Source organism: Capra hircus, chromosome 11 (genome assembly GCF_001704415.2).
Source record: "Capra hircus breed San Clemente chromosome 11, ASM170441v1, whole genome shotgun sequence".
Classification (NCBI taxonomy): Eukaryota; Metazoa; Chordata; class Mammalia; order Artiodactyla; family Bovidae; genus Capra; species Capra hircus.
The window spans coordinates 75,177,325-75,199,158 of NC_030818.1; the positions used below are offsets into that span (position 1 = coordinate 75,177,325).

At 46.6% G+C, this 21,834-nt stretch overlaps 1 protein-coding gene across 1 annotated transcript in view; it reads right to left on the reverse strand.

Annotated features, from left to right (window-relative positions):
* Positions 1 to 21,834, reverse strand: part of KLHL29 (kelch like family member 29) — a 332,145-nt gene that overhangs the window by 238,845 nt on the left and 71,466 nt on the right. The window contains exon 2 of the mRNA XM_018055589.1: positions 474 to 581. The gene's annotated coding sequence lies outside the window, so the exon portion shown is untranslated. The remainder of the gene's footprint in view (positions 1 to 473; positions 582 to 21,834) is intronic.

Below are 21,834 nucleotides of genomic sequence, written 5' to 3' on the forward strand. Positions count from 1 at the left end.
CTCAGGACTATGCTTATAAATAATTTATATAATTTTGGGTGCTATCTTTAAAAATATTTTTACAATGAACAAATACTATAATATTGTTTAATATTAACAATATCAATAATATTTTAATGACACTTAACAATACTATTTTAATAACAAGAGAAAGTTAAATTATAAAGGAAGAATTACAATTTTTGAGGAGCTTAAGGGTCACATAGCTTCTAGCTGCCCCCAGGCCCAAATTCCTACAGGACCAGAGCCCCAGGTGAGTGATCAAGAGTGCCAGTCATGCTTGTGCATTGATTCCAGAAGGGTGGGGCCCCCGAGGGCTAAGCTTGGCTCTGGGTACCAGTGAATCTCAGGTCTGTGGTAAAAATCTCATGAACAATATGGCAAGAGGACCAGCTACATCTATTATACCTCACTTCCCCGAAGTAATCACTGTCAGAGAAAAGTCTTTCTGACTTTTAGGTGAGCTGACCTACCTTGCACCGTCCGTCTCTGGCAAGCTCAGGATTCGTCCCCAGGATGCAAAATCCTCGATAGCCACCAACACTTAGCACAACGTGAGCATCACCAGGAGGCCAGGCCGTCTAAAAAGAGACAAGAGAAGAGTGAGGGTGTGGTGGGAAAAAGATAGCATCTTTTTTGAAAAGCTCTTTTTGGAATTCCAGCATCTTAGGAGGTCCCCACCCTAAATGGGAGCTTGTCCCTACCTTGGATTTTCTGGTGTGGATGACCACGCACAGGCCATGCCCAAACTCTGCCCTGGCCACCAAGATAAGAGGGTCTGAGTGGGTAGCAGAGAACCCCAGGGGGCAGATACGAGATCTCAGTTCCCCACTCCCCAATGCACAAAGCTCTAATCCCCACAGCAAAGCCATAATCACTCAATAACAGTGAGAATCACGGCGTTCCTTTCCATCTAATCCAAACCAAGAAATTCCAGAGATGGGAAAAAATAAAAAATGTACATCTTTAGTTTAATGCTGAAAAGAGAACAGGACACAGACTTGAGAATCACCAAAACATATCATTACTTTTAGACAATAGACTAGAAGACCTTGAGGACGCAAACGATGGGTTCCTGGAAGGAAGGTTTTTATGAAATATATAGATTAATACCTCATAGAAAGAGACTATCTATTAAGGGGAGACAGGGTTATTCCTAGTTTCCTCTTTCAAATATAATATATGTGAATACCATCTTCACGACAGGCAACATCACCCTCCACTGCAATAAATGCACAACTGTCATTACTGGGGATCAATATATTTTCTAAATTGAATATATCATTATCAATTGATTTTCCGTTTTCCTCCTAGCACTCCAGAGTCCTGGCTAGCTGGGCAAAGCTTTAATGTGATATGAAGGATGTGGACAGGTAAATAAGTTATTGTAAACTAATTTCATCTTACGATGCGCTTCGCTCCAATGACACAATGGGTCTTTCTCTGAGCCTCTCACCTTAAGCTTTTTCAGCTGCTGTGGACAGACATGTGGGCCATATTGAATAGCCACTTTAAAGCTGAAAGTGGCAAAAATAGTATTTTTTCTAAGGATAGTATGTTCCCTTTATGATTAAGAAATAACTTCTGTAGGGAAGCAAAGTAAGCCAAGGTCACCTTTAAACTCTGACATGGAGCCAAAGCCGTGAACTCATTTCCTCTACCAAGCTTCCGTGAAGCTCACGGTTAAATCAAACACTTTGGCCACAAAGTATCGACAGTACTGGTGACAACAAACGATCGATGTATTTCTGGGAAAGATCGTTGGCAGATATGTGTTGGGGAAGAGAGAGGACTAGGGGACAGCGGTCAGTCCATTTTAAGATCCTTGAGGATCTCATTCATGTATTTACCCATTCATTCATTCAGTACATAATGGAGTCCCTGTTATGTGTCAAGCAGTGTCTAAGCATTAGGAATACGAGGAAACAGAAGAAAAAAATCCTGCCCTCCTGGAGCTCATCTTCTAGTGGATGGAAACACAGAATAAGCAATAAGCTTAAGAAATAAGTACAAATTGTACAGTAAATTAGAAGGCAGTCAGGACTATCTGTTAGAGAAGAAGTGGAGCAAGAGATGAGTGTAGGTTGTGGTACAGATTAGAGAGGGTGGTTGGGGCAACAGGCCCCGTGAGAGTATCACATTTGAGCATACTGGAAAGTGATGCAGGTATGGGCCGTGCAGGTGTCCAGGGAAGGGGAGCATTCAGAGCAGAGGAAGAATCAGTGACTCGTGTTCCTGGATCTGCAAGGACCCTCCACTGTGGCTGGACATGGGACAGCCACATAGGACATTAAGCTGGAAAGGTGAGAATTCAGTTTGTGTGGGGCCTTGCAGGCCACTGGAAGAGTAGGGGTGGTTTAGTTGCTAAGTCGTGTCTGACTCTTGCGACCCCATGGACTGTAACCTGCCAGGCTCTTCTGTCCATGGGATTTCCTAGGCAAGAATACCGGAATGGGTTGCCACTTTCTTCTGCAGAGGATCTTCCCCACCCAGGGATCAAAGTCACATCTCCTGCATTGGAGAGCAGGAGCCACTGCTGAGCCACTGTAAAGCCTACTAACTAACCGAAAGCCCAAGACGCTGGCCACCAAGCTTTAGAAAGAGCTCTCACTCTTGAGACAAACTCTTGGTTGCCAATGTCAGGTTAATTGGCTTCCCTTCTCTGCATCTCAGACGGCTCGACTCTCTGGGCTGTGCCAGATGGATATGGCAGACAGGAGCTGAGGGGCAGTTCAGGGGGCGAGCCAGCAGGGCTGTCTACACTGTTCTGTGACAATGGCCTCTTCCTTCCTCCTTTGTGGTCCCCAGAGGCCAACTTCTAGAGGAGATAACAGAAATAAAGTTCTGAACAAAAATAAACCACATGCAGAGTGGAGTTCTCTGGCACTGTTGTCTAATGTGCTTCTGAAAAGATCCTAGCGTGAGCTGACGTTAGACATCACAGGCTGTGCTGGGTATCTTCTGTCCGCTCCTCCAGGTCAGCTCCCCATCCATTTCTGTGTCGTGGGAGGCTCACCCAGTCAGCATGGAGAGCATCTCTCCAGCTCTGAGACCCTGGGACTTCCAGTTATGTTCAGCCAATGCAGACACCAGCAGGAGACCCAGGGTTGGGGTGGCCTGGGTGTTTATTTGCCCTCTCTCCTTCTTCCTTGCAGAGTCTTCATGAGATGGCTGGGACCTTCTGCTGAAGGTCATGGCTGGTGGCTGGTGTTGAGGAGGACACAGCTCTCTCTGCCTTCCAGTAACAGCTCTCTCCCCTTGCCCTGATTATGAGCCCTGGGGTATTGCCCTGTTTTACGCTCTCTTCCCACTGTGTTTACACCTTTGTGAATAGCCCTTTCATTGAACTCTCTTCAGATTACACATTTGGATGTGTCTGTTTCCTGTCAAGACCCTAATGAATACATTCTCAGAGACAGTTAGAAGCAAGACTGTGGAAATCAGACATCTGAATTAGAATTCTAACATGGCCCTTAGTTTTGTGACACTGACTAAATAATTTAATTTCTATGAACTCTCATTTCTCTTTATTAATGTATCAGAGAAACTGGTACATAATTATCATCCACAGCAAAAGCATCAGCATCTCACTATTGCCATCACCTGCTTACAGTCCCAGGGCAAGTCACACCTCCGTCATGACATCTCTGCCCACCCCGACCAGAGGCCCCTCCCTTGAGGGGTTTCTAGCTGTTCTCGGCTCATATTTAGTATTAGTTGATGTCTCAGTAATTTCATCTCTTAACTCTTCTAGCTCTTCTTTCTCCCACCCAACCACTAATTCTTGCATCCTGAGCATCCTGAGAACAGACATTATCTTAATGTCTGAATCTCTGGCCCACAGCACCCATCACATGGGGGTACGTATAGACCCTTCATTATGCACTATGTTTTCTTCTTAGAAAGCCTGCAAGTTCCATCCATCTACCTAAACATATTCTACTCTAATGAGATGCATGGTACTTAAAATGATTTTAAAATAAACGACTAGAAACCGATTTCTAGTAACAATATAATTCCCAAGATAACACTGTAAAATCTTCAGTTTCCAAAGATCATGGCCTGGGGAAATGAATCTCAGGAAAGAAACTAGGAATTCCAGGGAAGCAGGTATGAATTTTCATCCCTGAGGGAGATGAAGGTTCAACCTCTGGACTTGACTTCTGACCTCTCTGGTCAAACCAACCTTTTCTCTCCCACTAATCTCATCCTCAAAGGACAGCTTCCAGGCCTATGGAAAAGAAAATTTAAAAAGCCAAAGGATGAGGGACTTTTTTAACTTAAGTTTTAAAAATAAGTAATAAGTCAATGTCTGTGAAATTGGTCTTAAGCCCTTCACCTTCTCAAGGCCCTTGCTGCTGCTGCTAAGTCACTTCAATCATTTCTGACTCTGTGCACCCCACCAGGGTCCCCCATCCCTGGGATTCTTCAGGCAAGATCGCTGGAGTGGGTTGCCATTTCCTTCTCCAATGCATGAAAGTGAAAAGTGAAAGCGAAGTCGCTCAGTCATGTCCGACTCTTTGCAACCCCATGGACTGCAGCCTACCAGGCTCCTCCACCCATGGGATTTCCCAGGCAAGAGTACTGGCGTGGGTTGCCATTGCCTTCTCCGCTCAAGGCCCTTATGAGATGCTGATTGAGTTTGACAGAGCATAAAGGCCAATATAAAACCAAGACCCATGGATGGGCTGTTTGGGTTACATAACTGTCTAAATGCTGGGAGATCCTCAAAATTAAACTCAGAGATATTTTTGAGACCCATTCTAACTCTAAGTCTATAAATAAAGATGGTTTCTGACATGAACCAAATTGATAGCCAAGAGAATAATAAACGAAGGCTCCAGGATTTCATTTTTACTTCCCTATAAAAGATACCAATTTTTTGGGGGAGAGAAGCTGCCTTAAGAGAGGAGAAACCAATTAGGGAGGCTCCCATTTGATACAGGATCAGAGAGCAGCTCTGCCTGGGTCTTGACCACGCTACCCAATTACAACTCCAGTGTCCAGGCAGCTCACCACCCCTCAGCCAACTGGGAAACGAGGATTCTTCCTTAAAAGGAAAAGAGCAAAGTAACTGGAGGCTGTAAACTAGAGCAAGAAAACCAGCTCCCACACCCACCCTCCCATCAGTCCTGGAGAAGGACCCTCGGGCACCCCTGGCACAGGCTTGGATGGCGGTTCTGAATGTATCCTGCAAGGGGAACACTCATTCACATTCTCCTGCATTTGAGAAGAGAGAAAAATAGGCCATCCATTAATAATATCAACCATGGCTCACCAAAGCTTGCAGGCGTGTTGCCAATCTCCAAATAAACACTCTCTCTGAGTGTTTATCTATCAGGTTCTCGACAGTTTATGGACTGGGGTCTGGAAGGCACTGCTTTTTCAAGGAGAGAATTAAGATGCAAAGATGTAGCACAATGTGGAGGCTTCTTGTTGCCATTAAGGGCCAGAATTGGCCACTGATGAGACCCATTACATATTCCCCACGATGGGGATGTATTGCCTGGCGAGTTATTCTGTGGGCACATATTCTTCAAAGAAAGACAGGATCTTCAGAGGCCATGACTCCTCACCGAAGCATAATAACAATATTTTCATAACATTTGACATTTACAATGTCTAGCTGTTCACAGTTTATCGTGTACATTTTAATAAGCTTATGAATATGTTACTATTAGTATTCCCATTTTATAGATGAGGAAGCTGAGGCTCATGGAAAATAAGAATCCTCTAAAGTCACATAGCAAGTGGAAGCGGGAGGAAGCTAGAACTGGAGCTCTAGGTTTGTCCTCCCACCCTACGTCTTTGTTCTGAATTTCAGCCCACTTGTTCCTCGGACCCCAGTCAATGAGGAGCCTAGAGTTGTTTTGTGTTTTCTCTGAAGTCATCACCCTGGGCTGAAAAAAGTACAGGTGTCAATGGACATCACATTCCAATCAGGTCCTAGTGAGCCCAAACCAACCCCATGACCCAACTGGCCTCTCCCCCGATCCCTGTTGCCAGCTTGGCAGATGCTTCGAGGTGGTCAGGTTCCCAAGTGACCCCCCTCACCCTGCACAGACCCTTCCCACAGCAGAGAGATCACAGACGCGTCCCCTCCTCCGCCCCCAACCCCAGTCAATAGGAAGGTAGCTCACCTGGATTCTTGCTACTATTAACTCAGAGTTTCTCAACCTTTTTCATTGTCAGCCTCCCCCATCCCAAGAGGAAATTTAAATTCTTTCCTATGAGAGAAATTCCATTCTGAGGAGGCAGATGCTGTTGGGCAGAGTGGAGTTTGGTAGCTCACAGCCACTGCACAGAGGTTTCCTTGCAGCTTCCACTCCAGCAGTCAGTGCCCCCCAGCCCACCTGATAGTGCACCGTTCCCCACACTCACTACTGCCAGACCCTCATCTCAGGGCCTGGCACCGCCACTTGCCCTGTCACTGCTCAGAACAGTTCTCTCCAGTCTCCATCATGGCTACCTGGGGTGAGGCCTTCCCTTCTCACACCTGGATCATAGCCACAGCACCCCCTCTTACCTCCCACAACATGGCTCTGCTGCTGCCAGAGGGACTGTGCTCAACCCCAAACAGGTCACATTCCTCCCCGGCCAGCAGCCCTCCATGGCAGGGGTCCTGGAGAACCCAGGCCAGTCTGGACTCTTCCCAGTGTCCTGCCGTGTCCAGCCTCATGTCCTCGATGGCATCAGCTCTCCTCCACCACTGTGACCAGACCTACACCTGCTCCTCCTTCCTGGCCCTCCTCCTCCTGCCTTCATTCACCCTTTCTGCTGAAAACTCCTCTGCAGTAGGTCTTTTGCACTCTTGAAGAACAGACCCTCCTGGAGTGAATTACTGGGAATGTTAGATAAGAACTCGGTGTCACCAATGGAGGCTTCTCAGCAGCCCCTCTTCTGTCCCGCTTGGCTGGTTTGGGCAAGGAGAATGGGGAGATGGGGAAAACGGGGTGCCCAGGCACTGGCTGGGTTTGAAGTCTTGCTACAACAGGGCTCGCCAGAAACCCAGACTGAAACGATTCAGTAAAAGAAAGTTGCAAATCAACTGCTCCCACACGAACTACTTTCTTGTTGCATGGCCGACCCGCTTCAACTAACTAGGACTCCCTGAGTCAGCGCCACCACTCAGAGTCCTGCACAAGTTAACAGAGGTCTTCCTGTGCCTGGATCCAGGGCCAGGATGACCGTGCAATTCCGGAGGGCTGCGGAGAGAAGGGCAGAGACGCCAGCAAACCTGTTCCACCGACTGGCCCGCGGTGTCGGGAAGCTGCGGCCAGAACGTGTGGCACCTGGCACGTAGTAGATGCTCAGTAAGGCTCTGCTGAAGGAGGGAGAACGCCTCCAAGACTCCACTCATTTTCTACAATTTCACTTCGAACATCTGGACGTTCACACCACAGCTTCATGATTGGAATACAAACCAGTTTGAGAAAAAAAATCAGACGTGGCTTCCAGATTTCGCTCTTATAAACCAGGCCTGCATCCTCCCTTTAAATTGCAATAATTCTTTCCCAGATGTTGCTTCTCCTTCAGACCCATAAATTGAAGCTTTTCATGATGACGCTTCACATTTGCCTGGTGCCATGGGCTTGGTGGAGTGTTTTCTGCATCTTCTCTCCCTCATTAGACGGCCACGCAGACCCCACGGGAGGCAGGGCAGGGGCTGGCATCCTAATTCAGAGACAGGAGGGCCAGCTGCTGGTGTTGCTGAGCTGGATTGCGGTGCGAATGGGTGTTTCCCTCCTTCTTGGTGCTGAGGGATGGGGTTCTCTCCTCTCCAGCTCTGTCCAGGTGGCCAGGTGGGTGGATCAACTGTGGAGGCTCCACCTGTGTGACCCTGCTGCCCACTGAGAACTCTGACCCAAATGTGAACAAGGCTCTTCCTTTGGTTCCCCCTGCACTCCCGGGCCAGGCTGTAACATTTGAACAAGACTTATCTCGATTCTTGGGGAGTAAAACAGAATTATAGGCCAGGAGGGGGTTGAGAGCAGGGGAAAGAGGAAGTAGAATTCGGCCTGATAAGCTGCTCCCCCCCCGCCTCCCAAGCTGTTTTCCAGGAGGGTCCATCCTGGCTATGTGGGGCAACCCTCATCTTAGCACCAACCACACTGGAATTCACACCGAAGGAAAAACCCACCTCAAGTCTGGACCCTCAGTAGAGCCCAGAGAGATTGGGATTTCCCCCTTCCCTCCCACCTTCTCTGTTCCAGTTTCTTCTCTGAGGCTTGTCCCTTTCATGGTGGTAGACTCTGGGGCTGGCTGCTTCAATGCTTCAAGGGAGCCTTTGACCTGTGTTCAAGGCACTCAAGTCACCACCACATCAGCCCTCTGTCAGGCCCACAGCTGTACATGTCGGGGGGTGGAGACAGCATGAGAACAGGACACAACGGCCAAGGAAGCTCAGGGGCCCAGCGTCTGCTCACTGCCAGGGTCTGGACTGAGCCTGTCCTGGCCGACACCACGGCTGCCAGGGTCGAGGTCACTCAGCATCCGCTGACCCTTTGGGTCTTGGCCTCTTGACAGCTTTAGAGAGAAGGGATGGGGAAAAGCAGCTCCACAGAGTAAGACAAGGTGAGCTTTCAGACTCGGTGGGTTTTGATTTCCTGGTGGAGTTGCAGAGAGGTTCTGGAGCCCCTTCTCCCGGGACCGAACCCCGCAGCCAAACTCATAGCCTATAAGGCACAATCCAAGCCTCACCTTGGATTTTCATCTTAGACCCTGACACACCTGGTTCAGGGTTGGCTCAGCCTGTGGGGTGGTCGAAAGCATGGGATATTTATAGTCTGAGAGACCTGGGTCTAAATCTCTAATTAGACCTGCGTCTAAATGGCAGACTGTCCACCCTACTCCCACCCTCTGACCCAATCTCCTCCCTGTCCAAAGGGGATGACATTATTGAACATCTGTGGTTGTTCTGAGAGTTAAATATTTGGGTGTAAGGAAGGCACTTGGCATAGCCCATGGCACAGATTAACTGGTGGCTCTAACATTGTTATTACCATGCCTGCCAACTAAAGCACAGACTAGGTATGGCTGGAACACCTACCTCACCCAGAGGGAGGTGGTGCATTTCTTCCCATCACCTCTCTGCGGAGGTGAGCATGCAGAGGACAAATGGATGGGGAAGGATCTTCCTTAGGAGCTAGTGGATCAATGGGCTGACCACGTATGTAGTTTTCCTGGGTGTATCTGACGCTGATCAGCTCCCACTTCCCGCTCCCTTCACTGCATCTCCCTGAATTTCCTCCAGGAGGACACTTTCAGGCCTTACCAGCCCCTCATCCTCCTCCCCAGCAACTACTAGATGCCAAGCCTGAGGACAGACGCCTTCATGACTTCAACCCCTACTTGTTCCACTTCTTCTCTGAATCTAAGCCATAGGGCCAGTGGCTGAAAACCCCTTCCCAGCCCCAAGTGGATCTGAGAGGCGTCACTTCGTCACTGAGCAGAAAATGAATTTATTTGAGTAGACCTGAGCCTTGTTTCTCTACTCTCAGAGAGGAAAAAAAAAAATTGTGAAAGAAAAGTCTTTGGAGATTACAGTACTTTTAATCCAGTTATGATGAGTTATCCATTTAAAAATAAACCACAGACAGGCAAGTTTCTCCATACCCAGGCAGAAAGCAGTCATTACCAGGAATTTCTCTAAGTTCTCTGCTTTTCTTGGCCAATATAGAAACAGCCTAGGAACTGAAAATAGAAGTAGAAGCTAATTCTGTTTTCCTGGTCTCTACCAAAGTGTGACGGCAAGTGGCTTGATCGCACCAGAGGTTCACGTTCCATCTGAAAAAACAAGGAACCATGGCTTACCACACTCATCGCACTTCTGCAACCTATGAGTCCGGCCAGAGCCATTAGTACAAATGCACCAAATCGCTGGGCCACAGCCTGGCATGGCTTGATGTCCAGATATGGGCAGGAAACCAAAGCTAAGAGCTGGTGTGTGACAAGCTGAAGGTTTCACAGCTGATTAGCAGGAGAGCTGGGGAAACAACGTTGGCTTGTAAACTCTCTGGCTGCTGCTCTTTTTTTCCCCACCCAGTCATCTCTCCACAGTTTAACTGTAACTGAAGCTGCCAGGAAAGTCCCCTAGAAAGGTTAAACAGCTTATCCCAACCCAGTCTTCCTTCCTGCAGAAAGTCCCCCACCCCTGTCCTTGCTCTCCAGCGAGCAGTAAATCAAACATTCCCCGCTGCATTAGTTTTCAAGCTTGATGTTTCTAAATCCAAAGACATCTATAAATAACACATACTCATTTATATGTACATTTAAAAGATAAAAAAAAAAAGTAACAAAGATACCTGTAGATTCTTCTGAATACTAATGGGCTACTTAAAACACAGTGGAAGCAAATGGCTGATGAGCACAGGTAACCTCATACCTGAATTTCCCTCCACCCCATCTCGGGCCTGCACCCAACTGGGGAGCCTCTGTTCTGAGCCCACTCCATTCACTGCTTTTCTCCCACGGTCACATTTAGCCATCTGCTGCTTCTATTATATGTGGGACTGTGTTTTTTTTTTCCCCTCTTCAGTTTTATACGAAACATTTAGCAATGAAGTAGCAAATAAAAATACTACATATCATCTAGAATTCATAGGAAATTGTGGTTGGCTTTAATGCATCTAAAGGTTGATAAAAAGAAACACATAGATGCTTCTTAAGACTTGTTTATATTTTATTCCACATTACACACATCTCATTCCATTGAGAAAATTTAGAAATTGATGTGGTTCTCTGTCACAAGCTGGCATGGCAAGGATTACCGCGTCTAGGGAACACTTTTCCCTTGGAACACAGCACACTCGCCTTTGCAATTACCCCAGCAGACAGAAATGGTGCAAATAATCCATCAGGGCTCACATCAGTCTTTGGAAGGAAAGGTTTCTGTACTTTTTTCCCCTAAAAGGTACACTGTTAGTGTTCTCTGGCTACCCCATCTTCTGCCCTGCTGGGCACCTCTGGTCTTCACTCCTGACTGAGGATGTGGCTGGAGCACCACCACCTCCTCTCGGACAGACGCTCAGGTCAGCAAGGAGCTGGCAGACTCAGTGTCTACTCCATCACTCGCCCATGTGCAGAAACAGGGGAGGTCCCAGGGCTGCAGACGGTGAGGGCTAAGTTAACTCTGCTGGTGGGGCTGAAGGCGGTCAGAGGAGGGAGAATTCCTGGGGTACAGGAAGCTCCTTGCCAAGCATGGCTAAAAGATCAACCTGAAGACATTCAGAAGGACAAGCATCTTAGTTTGAGTTCCCCTCCAAAGTGGCCCTTGAAACAGCAATTTGGATGCGAGTAGGGTTGTTTTTCTTTAAGTTGATCCAAGGAATCACCATGAGGTAGTAGGAATGTGAGGTAGGAGATGGGGAAAAGTCAATTGAGGAAGCATCAACCAGTTTCCGCCTGGGCAGTTGGGGCTCATTCCTACTGAGGATGCTCCAAAAGGCTGGGGAGAACCCATCTCAAAGTTGTCCTCCCAAGAGACATAGGAGGAAGCTGCAGTGTTTATTCATCATCTCCCACCTCTCATTGGCTGACAAGTGCTTTTTAAAAAAAAATTAATTTATTTTAATTGGAGGCTAATTTACAGTATTGTGTGGGTTTTGCCATACATCAACATGAATCAGCCATGGGTACACATGTGTCCCCCATCCTGAGCCCCCCTCCCACCTTCCTCCCCACCCCATCCCTCAGGGTTGTCCCAGTGCACCGGCTTTGAGTGCCCTGTTTCATTCATCAAACCCAGACTGGTGATCTTTTCCACATATGGTAATAAACATGTTTCAATGCTATTCTCTCAAATCATCCCACCCTTGCCATCTCCCACAGAGTCCAAAAGTCTGTTCTTTATATCTATGTCTCTTTTGCTATCTCACATATAGGGTCACTGTTACCATCTTTCTAAATTCCATATGTATGCATTAATATACTGTATTGGTGCTTTTCTTTCTGACTTACTTCACCTTGTATAATAAGCTCCAGTTTCATCCACCTCATTAGAATGGATTCAAATGCATTCGTTTTAATAGCTGAGTGATATTGACAAGTGCTTTTGAGACATCACTCCCCGAAGACTTGCAGCCTGCCCCATGAATGGGCTGGGCACCCCCACACAGAGAGAGGCAGGAAGCAGGAACTGTCAACAGGTGATCCCCAGGGTGGGGAATGCGCTGGGCACCAACAACCTCTCTTAGGGCAAGTAAGCAGGAGTGCTCGTCAGCTCCCGAGGGCTCAGCACCTTGCCTTGGGCCCTGGAACTTCCCCTTCTGAGTGAGAGGGAGACACACATTGCTCGCCACCATAGGAGACCTTGAGTTTGCTCATCCCCACAGCCCATGCCCTGTCAAATGTGTTTGTAATGGGATCATCTGCTATCTGTCGGCTGCGCAGCAACCATGTATGAAAAATAGCATCGAGGAGCAAATTAAGTGATCTGTCTGCAAGCAGCCTGTTTAGACGAGGAAGGGCTGCCGTTGACAAATCTATTAAAATTATACATAAATTATCTAAGAGCACATAGATTCATGCTCAGAATGAGGACATCGATTATGGGCATTTAAAATACAACCTGGATGAAATCATCTTGTCTCACTTGAATGGGGTAATAATAATTAAGAGAAGAGGGAGAAATAAATTATATCCATCACTTTCCTGATTAAAAAGAAAAGTTCAGAATTTTCATTTTTCAGGAGGATGATGCTTTGAAACATGAAGATTCTGGGTGCTGCCAGTTTAAAGGACAGAGGGCTCCAGCGAGGCATCTGTGTGCTCAGTCACGCAGTTGTGTCTGACTCGGTGTGACCCCCATCGACTGTAGCCTGCCAGGCTCCTCAGTCCATGGAATTTTTCAGGCAAGAATACTGGAGTGGGTTGCCATTTCCTCCTCCAGGGGATCTTCCCAACCCAGGGATTGAACCTGTGTCTCCTGCATTGGCAGGCAGATTCTTTACCACTGAGTCACTGGGGAAGCCTGAGACGGCTCTGGGTGCTCTCCAAACAGAAAGGGGCAGGGTTAGGGGGCCTAGGTGTGCCTCTCTTGGGAACTAGAACCCAGACAAGGCTTTGAGGCAAGCGGTTTACTTGGAGAGTGAGGCCAGAAAGCCCAGGCCGGTGAGTGGGGAATGGAGACAGGTAAGTGAAGGAAGCCAACAGAGGTTGCCCAAGATAAGCAGGATGCCACTGGGGGCACCTGGGCCAGTGTCCCCGGGGACCTCTGGGAGGAAGGAGAGGGACACATCTTAGAGTTACCCCACCCAGGGTATGAGGAGGCTGGAGCTTCTGCCGCCAGCTCCCAGTTCTCATCGGCTGAGAGCTCTCGTCAGCGAATTCACTCCCAGGCACTTCAGGTCTGTCCCTCAAGGCCAGCAAAGGCTCAGGGGGCAGCAGGCTAGGGAGGACTCTGGGAAAATAAGCCTCCAACATGTGCAAACATACTGTGCTGGAAACTCATAACCTCTGATTACTTGGATGGAATTCAATTTGCCGCTTTCAAAAGTCTAACAAAAACAGACCCCCCCACTTTCATGTAATCACTGAATAATATTATAATCATTCTGCATGGAAATTGCATTATTTCCCTGATGGAAGCCTAGGCTTTGAGCCTCTCAGGGCTTCACCCACTACATTACTTTTCAGAATATGAAGTAGCAGGTTCCAATTATCTGAAAAAAAAAAAAAAAAAAGTTTAAAACAGTCACAGCACAATACATGGTGTGATCCAGATGGAGAGAATATACATTCTCTAGGACAGGCAACTTGATTAGTGCCTGTGACTGTTAAACACATTTCAGGTAATATACTGATAATGGACATTAATAGTAGCAATAGTGCTGAAGTACTGGAATATAATGATTTCTGATTATATTACTGTTTCCTTTTGTGGAGCACAGTGCATATTTCCAAATGACTCTATGTTCATTAAACCACACAAAAGCCCAGCGGCAGGTTGGCAGAAGGGGCTTGCAGTTACTGGTGTTTAGGAAGTGGGGAAAGGTGGTGGCCAGAGCTCTTGGTGGGGCCCAGTGGACTCAGCACCATTTTCTGTGCTCTGGATTCATTGCACGTGTCCACCTATGTGGACAGACATTAACTACTGAATAGCCAGTAAAGAAATGCTCCTGTGTGCAGTGTAATAAGCTGATGGGTGTTAGAGGAGAATTGAGAAGTTAAAACTTTTTGTCTACACCCAAATATATGACTGTTGTTCCCTTGAATCTCCCCTTATCCCTCAGAAAAAAGGGTAAGTCATAATGGAATAGAGTATAAAAATAATATGTACAGTGACTTTGTTGTACAGCAGAAATTAACACAACATTGTAAATCAACTGTACTTCAATAAAAGGGTATTATATATTAAATTATTAAATATTCTAAATTCAATATATTACTGAATTTAATTAATTCAACATATGTATTAAATATATTAATAGATACAATTTTATTTATATAAATTCATAAATACATATTTATTTAAATATATTTATTATATAAAAATTTATTTATATTAAATAAATTTATTGAAATTTATTTAATATAAATAAATTGTATTTACATATATTTATATAAATATATATATTTAATAATATATTAAATATATTAAATTCAATATATCCAATATCCAATTTGATGGATTCTATATCAGTAAAAAGTCTCATCTCTCAGATGTACTCTCCCACCTGATTTAGTTAACAGAGATGTGGTTACTCTTGGGATTATGACTTCATAATTTTAGTATCTGGAGGTTGTTGTAAACAACACTTTTAAAAGTCACTTTAAACAGAAACCCAACAATGGTTAATTGCTGCAAGAGATCATGAATAGTCACCTATAAGGCAAATGAAAAAGAAAAAAGCAAACTGCCTCAACTTATGGGAATTGGGACCTGTGACTTGGATAAAATTTTGAAGGAAGGCATAATCCACTGATTCTAAAAGTGCTGTCTTGAAAATGTAGATGGAAGTGAGGCTCATGAGCTCTGTAAAACTGTCAGAGGACTTGAGAAGCTGCTCTAGGCTAGGGATAAAAAAATACGCTGGGAACAAAAGACACTCTGCAGTGAGAACTGCACCTGACAGGTTTGGAGAATGACTCATCTAATAAAAGGGGGAGAAAGTAGTATTTAAAAATTAACAGTTTACTTATTTTGTGATTTTAAAGATGTGTAACTAAAGTAATTAATTACATATTATAAGTAAACAGTTTGTTGTTTCATTTATACTGTATTCCAAAAATATCCATATATTCAGGTCAACTAAAATTTTTTTTGGAGCCCTTTTATTTGGGAATGTGGGGAACTGTGTTACATTTGGGTGCAAAGTTAGTTTCCTTGGCACCATAGGTGTATAGTTGTCCTACTGGCAAAGCCTTGGTTTACTCTACAACCCAAACCCACTTAGACACACGAGCAGGTCTTTACTGCAACCGCCCTTTCATTGGGTAGGAAATCTGAAGCCTAGAGAATTTTCTGTCCTACCACAGAATCCTTAAAGGAAGAAGTGAAACAGAAGGAAGCCTGAAAATAAGAACATGGCTTTTTAAAAAATGAACTTTGTTGATTTATAATATTGTGTTAGTTTCAGGTGTATAATAAAATGATTCAGTGATATATATTTTCAGATTTTTCATTATAGGTTTTTACAAGATGTTGAATATAGTTCCTTGTGCTATACAGTAAATCTTTGTTGCTTGTCTATTTTATATGTAATAGTGTATATCTGTTCACCCTATGCTCTTAATTTATCCCTCTTCTCCCTCTCCTTTGGTAACCATAAGTTTGTTTTCTATGTCTATGAATCTGTTTCCGTTTTGTAAATAGTAGTATTTTTTAGATTCCACATGTAAGTGATACTGTAAACATTTGCCTTTCTCTGTCTGACTTACTTTACTCAGTATGAAATCTCTAGGTCTATCCATGTTGCTGCAAATGGCAAAATTTCATTCTTTTTATGGCTGAATAGTATTCCATTGTGCGTAATGGAATATACATAACTATACACACACATATATACATACAGACCCACACTCACACCCACACACACATACACGCGCGCGTACACACACACACACACACACACACATACACACACATACACACACACATATATAAACCACATCTTTATCCATTCATCTGCTGATGGATACTTAGGTTTCTTCCAAGTCTTGGCTGTTGTAAATAACGCTGCTTTGAACATTGGGGTGCATGTATCTTTTTGAATTAGAGTTTTTGTTTTTTCAAGATACATGCCCAGGAGTAAGATTGTTGGGTCATATGTGGCTCTATTTTTAACTTTTTAAGGAACCTCCATACTGTTTTCCATAGTAGTTGAGCCAGTTTAACACTCCCACCAACAGTGCAGAATATGGCTTCTCGCATGAACACGCCAGGTGACAGCGGACGGCCTAGGCTTTGCATCTGTCAGCGGGGGATAATTTGGGGCTGTGAACTCTCTGGTCAGAGCCAACCTCAAGAATCCCCTGGTAGTGGGTTATTTCTCTACACTGACCCCTGCCTACTCTTCTGTTGGGTATTCCTTCTGGATCCCAGACTAGTTTGCTTTTCTTCAGCCCTGCCAGAACGCTGCCATTGTTTTAAAAAAGTGAAGACACTTTCATCGAAAAGAGTATGTAAACATGAAAATCCATCTCCAGTCTTCTTTCCAGACGGGGAAACGCCCTGCTGAAAGGTGCCAGGTGGGAGTGCTCTGGTCCCACCTCTGTCTGGGGAGCTCTCCCTGCCCCCTGGTTGGCAAACCCAGCCTCCAGCTCTTTCTCTCTGTCAGTCCTGGGCCAGGGGCCGTTACATTAGATCATCCCTCCTAGTGAGAGGGGGAGCCTGGTGGGCTTCCGTCTGTGGGGTCGCACAGAGTTGGGCATGACTGAAGCGACTTAGCAGCAGCAGCAGTGGGAGGAGGAAAAGGAAAGGAAAGTGAAGTCACGCAGTCGTGTCCGACTCTTCGTGACCCCATGGATGGTAGCCTACCAGGTTTCTTCGTCCACGGCATTTTCCAGGCAAGGGAACTGGAGTGGGTTGCCATTCCTTCTCCAGGGGATCTTTCTGACCCAGCGATCGAACCTGGGTCTCCCGCATTGCAGGCCAGCGCTTTACCGTCTGAGCCACCAGGGAAGCCCAGATAATGTGAGGAGGAGCCACTGTAATTACCCAGGAAAGCAAGATCTGTGCTGGCTAATGATGTGGCTTTGGGTCCTGGGACGTACTTTAAATTTTATAAGTCATGCAAACCCACTTTCCCCCTCCTTACCCCCAGCAAAAATAGAGGAGAAAAGGTGCATCTGATAGTGAGGCAGGGTGTCCTAACAGGGAAGCTACATGAGGTCAGTGGGGTCCACGTAGAGGTCTCAGGCAGCAAAGAGTGAATACGATTTCCCAGAAGCAAGTATTTCTCTTTCCATGGGGGCATCTCAGCCACAAAGTCGCTAAAAAATTAACAGCTCCATGAGAACTCCTATTCAGGAAGAATTAAACTGGCTACCTTGATTCCACACTCCTCAAAGCTGCAGGTGTGGGACTTTGGGAGCAGCTGCAGGGAGAGCTAGAACATCCGAGTTATGAATTGAGACCCCGTGGATGCTCCAATCTGGTCCGGGAGCCCAGACCCAAAGCAGGCTGGGTCAGGCCAGGAGAAACCGCAGGCTGGCTCAGGCTTGTGCACAAGCTCAGTCTCAGTCAAGGACTGCCTCCCCATTCATCAGCATTTTGACCTTCTGCCTCAGTCTCCTCAGCTGTATAATGGGCACACAAGTACCTACCCATAGGGCTGCTGGGAGATTAAACGAAGCATTCAAGAAAGTACTCAGAAGCCTACTGACACACAGTAGGTTCTTAATAAATGTTAGTGCTTATTGCTTGCTCTTGTCTGTCCCCAAAATGATCTTCCTAAGACCCAAATCTGGTTTCCTCTCATTGAAAACCCTTTAGAGGCTTCCTACTGAATAGACAAAAATGCCAAAATACTCGGTAAGGTATTTGCGGCCTCAGCCCTACTCTAGTGACTTTAGCCTTTCTGGCCATGGTGCCCCCATACTGCGTTACTAGAAGTTTCCAAGCAGGAACCTTGCCCCCTCATGTCTGTCCCTCACCTCCTGCCTGGCCAGCTCCATGGTGGTGCCTACATACCTGTCCTCTGAGCTCCTGCAGTTACCATTTACTGAGGTGCTTTTTGCTTTATTCACATTTTGGGCTGGATACTAATTTTGGGGGTGGGGGACTGTCCTGTGCACTAGAGGACATTTAGCAGCATCCTTGGCCCCGCCCACCAGGTGCTGGTAGCATTCCTAGATTCCTTCTCACATGCCCACCCCAAGTCAGGACAACAAAATATGTCTCCAGACATTGCCCAGAGTTCCCCAGGCAAGGGAAGGGATAAAATTATCCCTGGTTGATAACCACTGCATGAAGCTAAAAGTCCCTTGAACACACAGATCCTAACTCACTCATCTTTCTATCAGTGGACCTTGTCCCATACTTGACAGATAGTAAGTGCTCAACAAATGCCTGTGGAAAAGCAAAGAAGGAAATAAAATGAATTTGGTGCTCATGACATAGTAAATATCTCCACCAAGGATGAGATGAGAATGTTGGCTCAAATAATGAATCAACAAATGAAACAGATACAAGTTTGGTTAGTGACTAAGTACACAGAGGGTGTGTTGAACCAATAAATCCATCTCATCATTTAACATCTTATAAAAAAAAATTTCGGCTTCCCACCTCCATCCCCTTCTGGCTTCTCCTCTACCTGTCCTGCTCAGCTTCCCTGCATCCCAGTGAAAATTCTTCAGGGGTTTCCTGGGCCTCCTGTCTAGTAGCTCACCTCCCATTCCTTCTTCAGCTCGCTCCTCAGCCCATCACTGCCCCTCAAGTTCTCCTATTAAGGTCACCAACGATATGTGTTTGCGTGCTGAGTCACTTCAATTGTGTCTGACTTTCTGCAAACCTATGGGCCACAGCTCGCCAGGCTCCTCTGTCCATGGGCTTCTCCAGGCAAGAATACTGGAGTGGGTTGCCATACCCTCCTGCAGAGGATCCTCCTTGACCCAGGGATCGAACCTGTGTCTCTTATGTCTTCTGCACTGGCAGGCGGGTTCTTTCCTAGAACCCCCAGGGAAGCCCCCACCAGTATATACTACTTGTGCTGAATGCAATAGAAGGTTTCTACTTTTCATCCTGTTTGCCACCCCAGAAGACTTCCATGCTGATGATCATTCCTTAAAAGCAGGGATGACAATCGTGATATAAACTACTGGGATGGCACGGGCACCGGCCATGTGGATGCACTGACCAGTCAGAATAGTCTCCGCGCATCAGTGGTCAGTGTGTACAAGCTGAGCATAAACCTTGCTTTAACACTTCCTTCCCAGTCTCATACGTTCCCCCCCACTCCCTTGGTTGCTGTTTCATTCTATTTTGCAGGAACACCTCTCTCTCTGGCTATTAAATATCAGAGTTCCTTGAGGATTTTCTCTAGGCTCTCTTCCTTTTTTTTTCTTTTAACTCTATTCCTTTCCCCACATGATCTATGCTCAGGGCATTTCTTACCTTCCATATGCTGATGGCTCCTGAAAACACATGGTCTCAGCCCCTACCTTTCCTCTGCCTCCCAGATCTGTCCATCTCACTGCTTGTCCACCGCCTCTAATCTGATGTCTCAAAGGCAGCTCAACGTGCCACACCTCTTCCTCTGACCCAAACAAGGCAAAGCATCAGGGACTTCCCCAGGGCTGTGGTAGACAGACAGCACCGCTAACCATCAAATGGATAAACCTGACACCTAGGAGCCTCTCCCTCCGTCGCCACCCCATCAACACTCCTTCTGAAATCTTTTTCTCCATCCAACTCTCTTTACCTCCATAGCTGCCTCCCTCTCTTGCAACAGTCCTCGCTTGCTTTTCTCCGATGCAGCTGAGAGACTTTTCTCAAAATGCACATCCGATCCTCTTCCTCCCCTGCTTTAAGCCTCCCCGCTCCAGGCTGTGCCTGGACTGGCGACTACTTTCCATCCTGCCTCATCCCCCTGCTCCTGGTCCTCTGGTATGCTCCTGCACACTGGCCATGTTTCAGGTTCCAGAATATTCCGCACTCCTGCCACAGGGCCCTTCCATGCACTGTTTCCTCTCCCCTCACCTGTTAATGCTGATTCAGAGCCCAAGTCAAGTATCAGCTCCCAAGGGAAGCCCGCCTTGACCTGAGGCTGTGTCACCCTCCTATTTATAGAGAGGGTCTCTCTCCTTTCAAGTACCTGGGTTCATACTGATAATTTATGCTTATAATTATAGAGTTAACGCCTGTCTTCCTTGCCTAGAGTGTAAGCTCCATACAGACAGAGCCCATGTCTACTTTTGTTTACCTCTGTGTTTCCAGTCCAGGGTGGAGAGCTAACTGTGCTCTCTGGGCCAAATCCAGGCCGGTGCCTGTCCATCAAGTTTTACCGGAACAAAGCTACACCCATGCACTTGTGTATTGTCTGTGGCTGCTTCTGCTGCAGAAGAGGTGAGTACAACCGAGACAACATGGCCCTCCAAGCTCAAGTATTTTTGCCGTTATTGTTTAGTCGCTCAGTCGTGTCTGACTCTGCAACTCCATGGACTGTAGCCAGCCAGGCTTCTCTGTCCCTGGGATTTCCCAGGCAAGAATACTGGAGTGGGTTGCCATTTCCTTCTCCAGAGGATCTTCCTAACCCAGGGATGAAACCCACATCTCCTGAGTTTTCTTAATTGGCAGGCGGATTCTTTACCACTGAGTCACCTGGGAATCCCCCAAATATTTAATCTATAGAAAAAGCCTGTACTCACTTTGGCAGCACATAAATTAAAACTGGAACAATACGGAGTAGACTGGCATGGCCCCTGCACAAGGATGACACACAAATACGTGAAGTGTTCCATACTCCAAAAGGAAAAGAAAAAGGCTGCCATCCCCTGCTCTAGGCTGGAGCACTAGTGTCTAACAGAAAGCAGAAATTCCAAACAAATTCGCTAAGTGGAGCGTAAACGGGCAAGGAATAAATGAGTTTCTAATAGGTGCCTTGCTGTCTGCTGAGTGGCTCAAATGAGCCCTCTCTAGGACAGCGCTGGCTGCTGCAGGCCTGCATGAGAATACGGGGGGCTGTTACCGACGTGCCGACCCCTACTCTTCTGCCCAGGAGTGGGGCTCCTTGAGTTTTCTTTGGGTTCCCGGCCAACAGGTCACCACGGGTAAGGAAAGGGTCTTTGATCTGACGATGGGGGCCCCTGCTCCTGGCTGCTTCTGAGCCAGGGGAACTCTCCCTGGCCATCCCATACCTGCCTGACCCTGTCACAATCCTGTGACAGCCCTAAAGAAGGAAGAGGGAATTTCAGAGTGCCTCCCCGGCCCACCCCCCAACTTTAGGGACACTATGGGGACTCCATGAGAAGTCTCAACTACACAGTGGGGTCTTAGGTGGGGAAGGAGCCCAGAAGCCCAGAACCCGTAACATGATAGACCCAAGGACAGACCTGGTCACCCCTGGCTGTTCCTCCTGCCACTTTGCCAAGGCCTCCAGGAGACTGCAGCTTCCGTCCAGAATAAGATTACCTTCCCTACTCCAGCCCCTGGAGACCTGGCCATTTCTCATTCAGAGCTCACTTTGAGTTCAGCCTTTCATCCAACATTATCCTATACTGCTCACTGTATTTGCACGAGGGCCCTTCCTTCCTCTCTACCCTGCGCCATCGCAGAGGAGGGGTGCTTTACCCTCTCCCATCTCTGTCACCACCCCTCCCAGCTCCAACCCCTGGGTCAGGAACGCATAGCACAAAGCACACAGGAGGGTCTTGCAAACACCTAAGAAAGGCAGA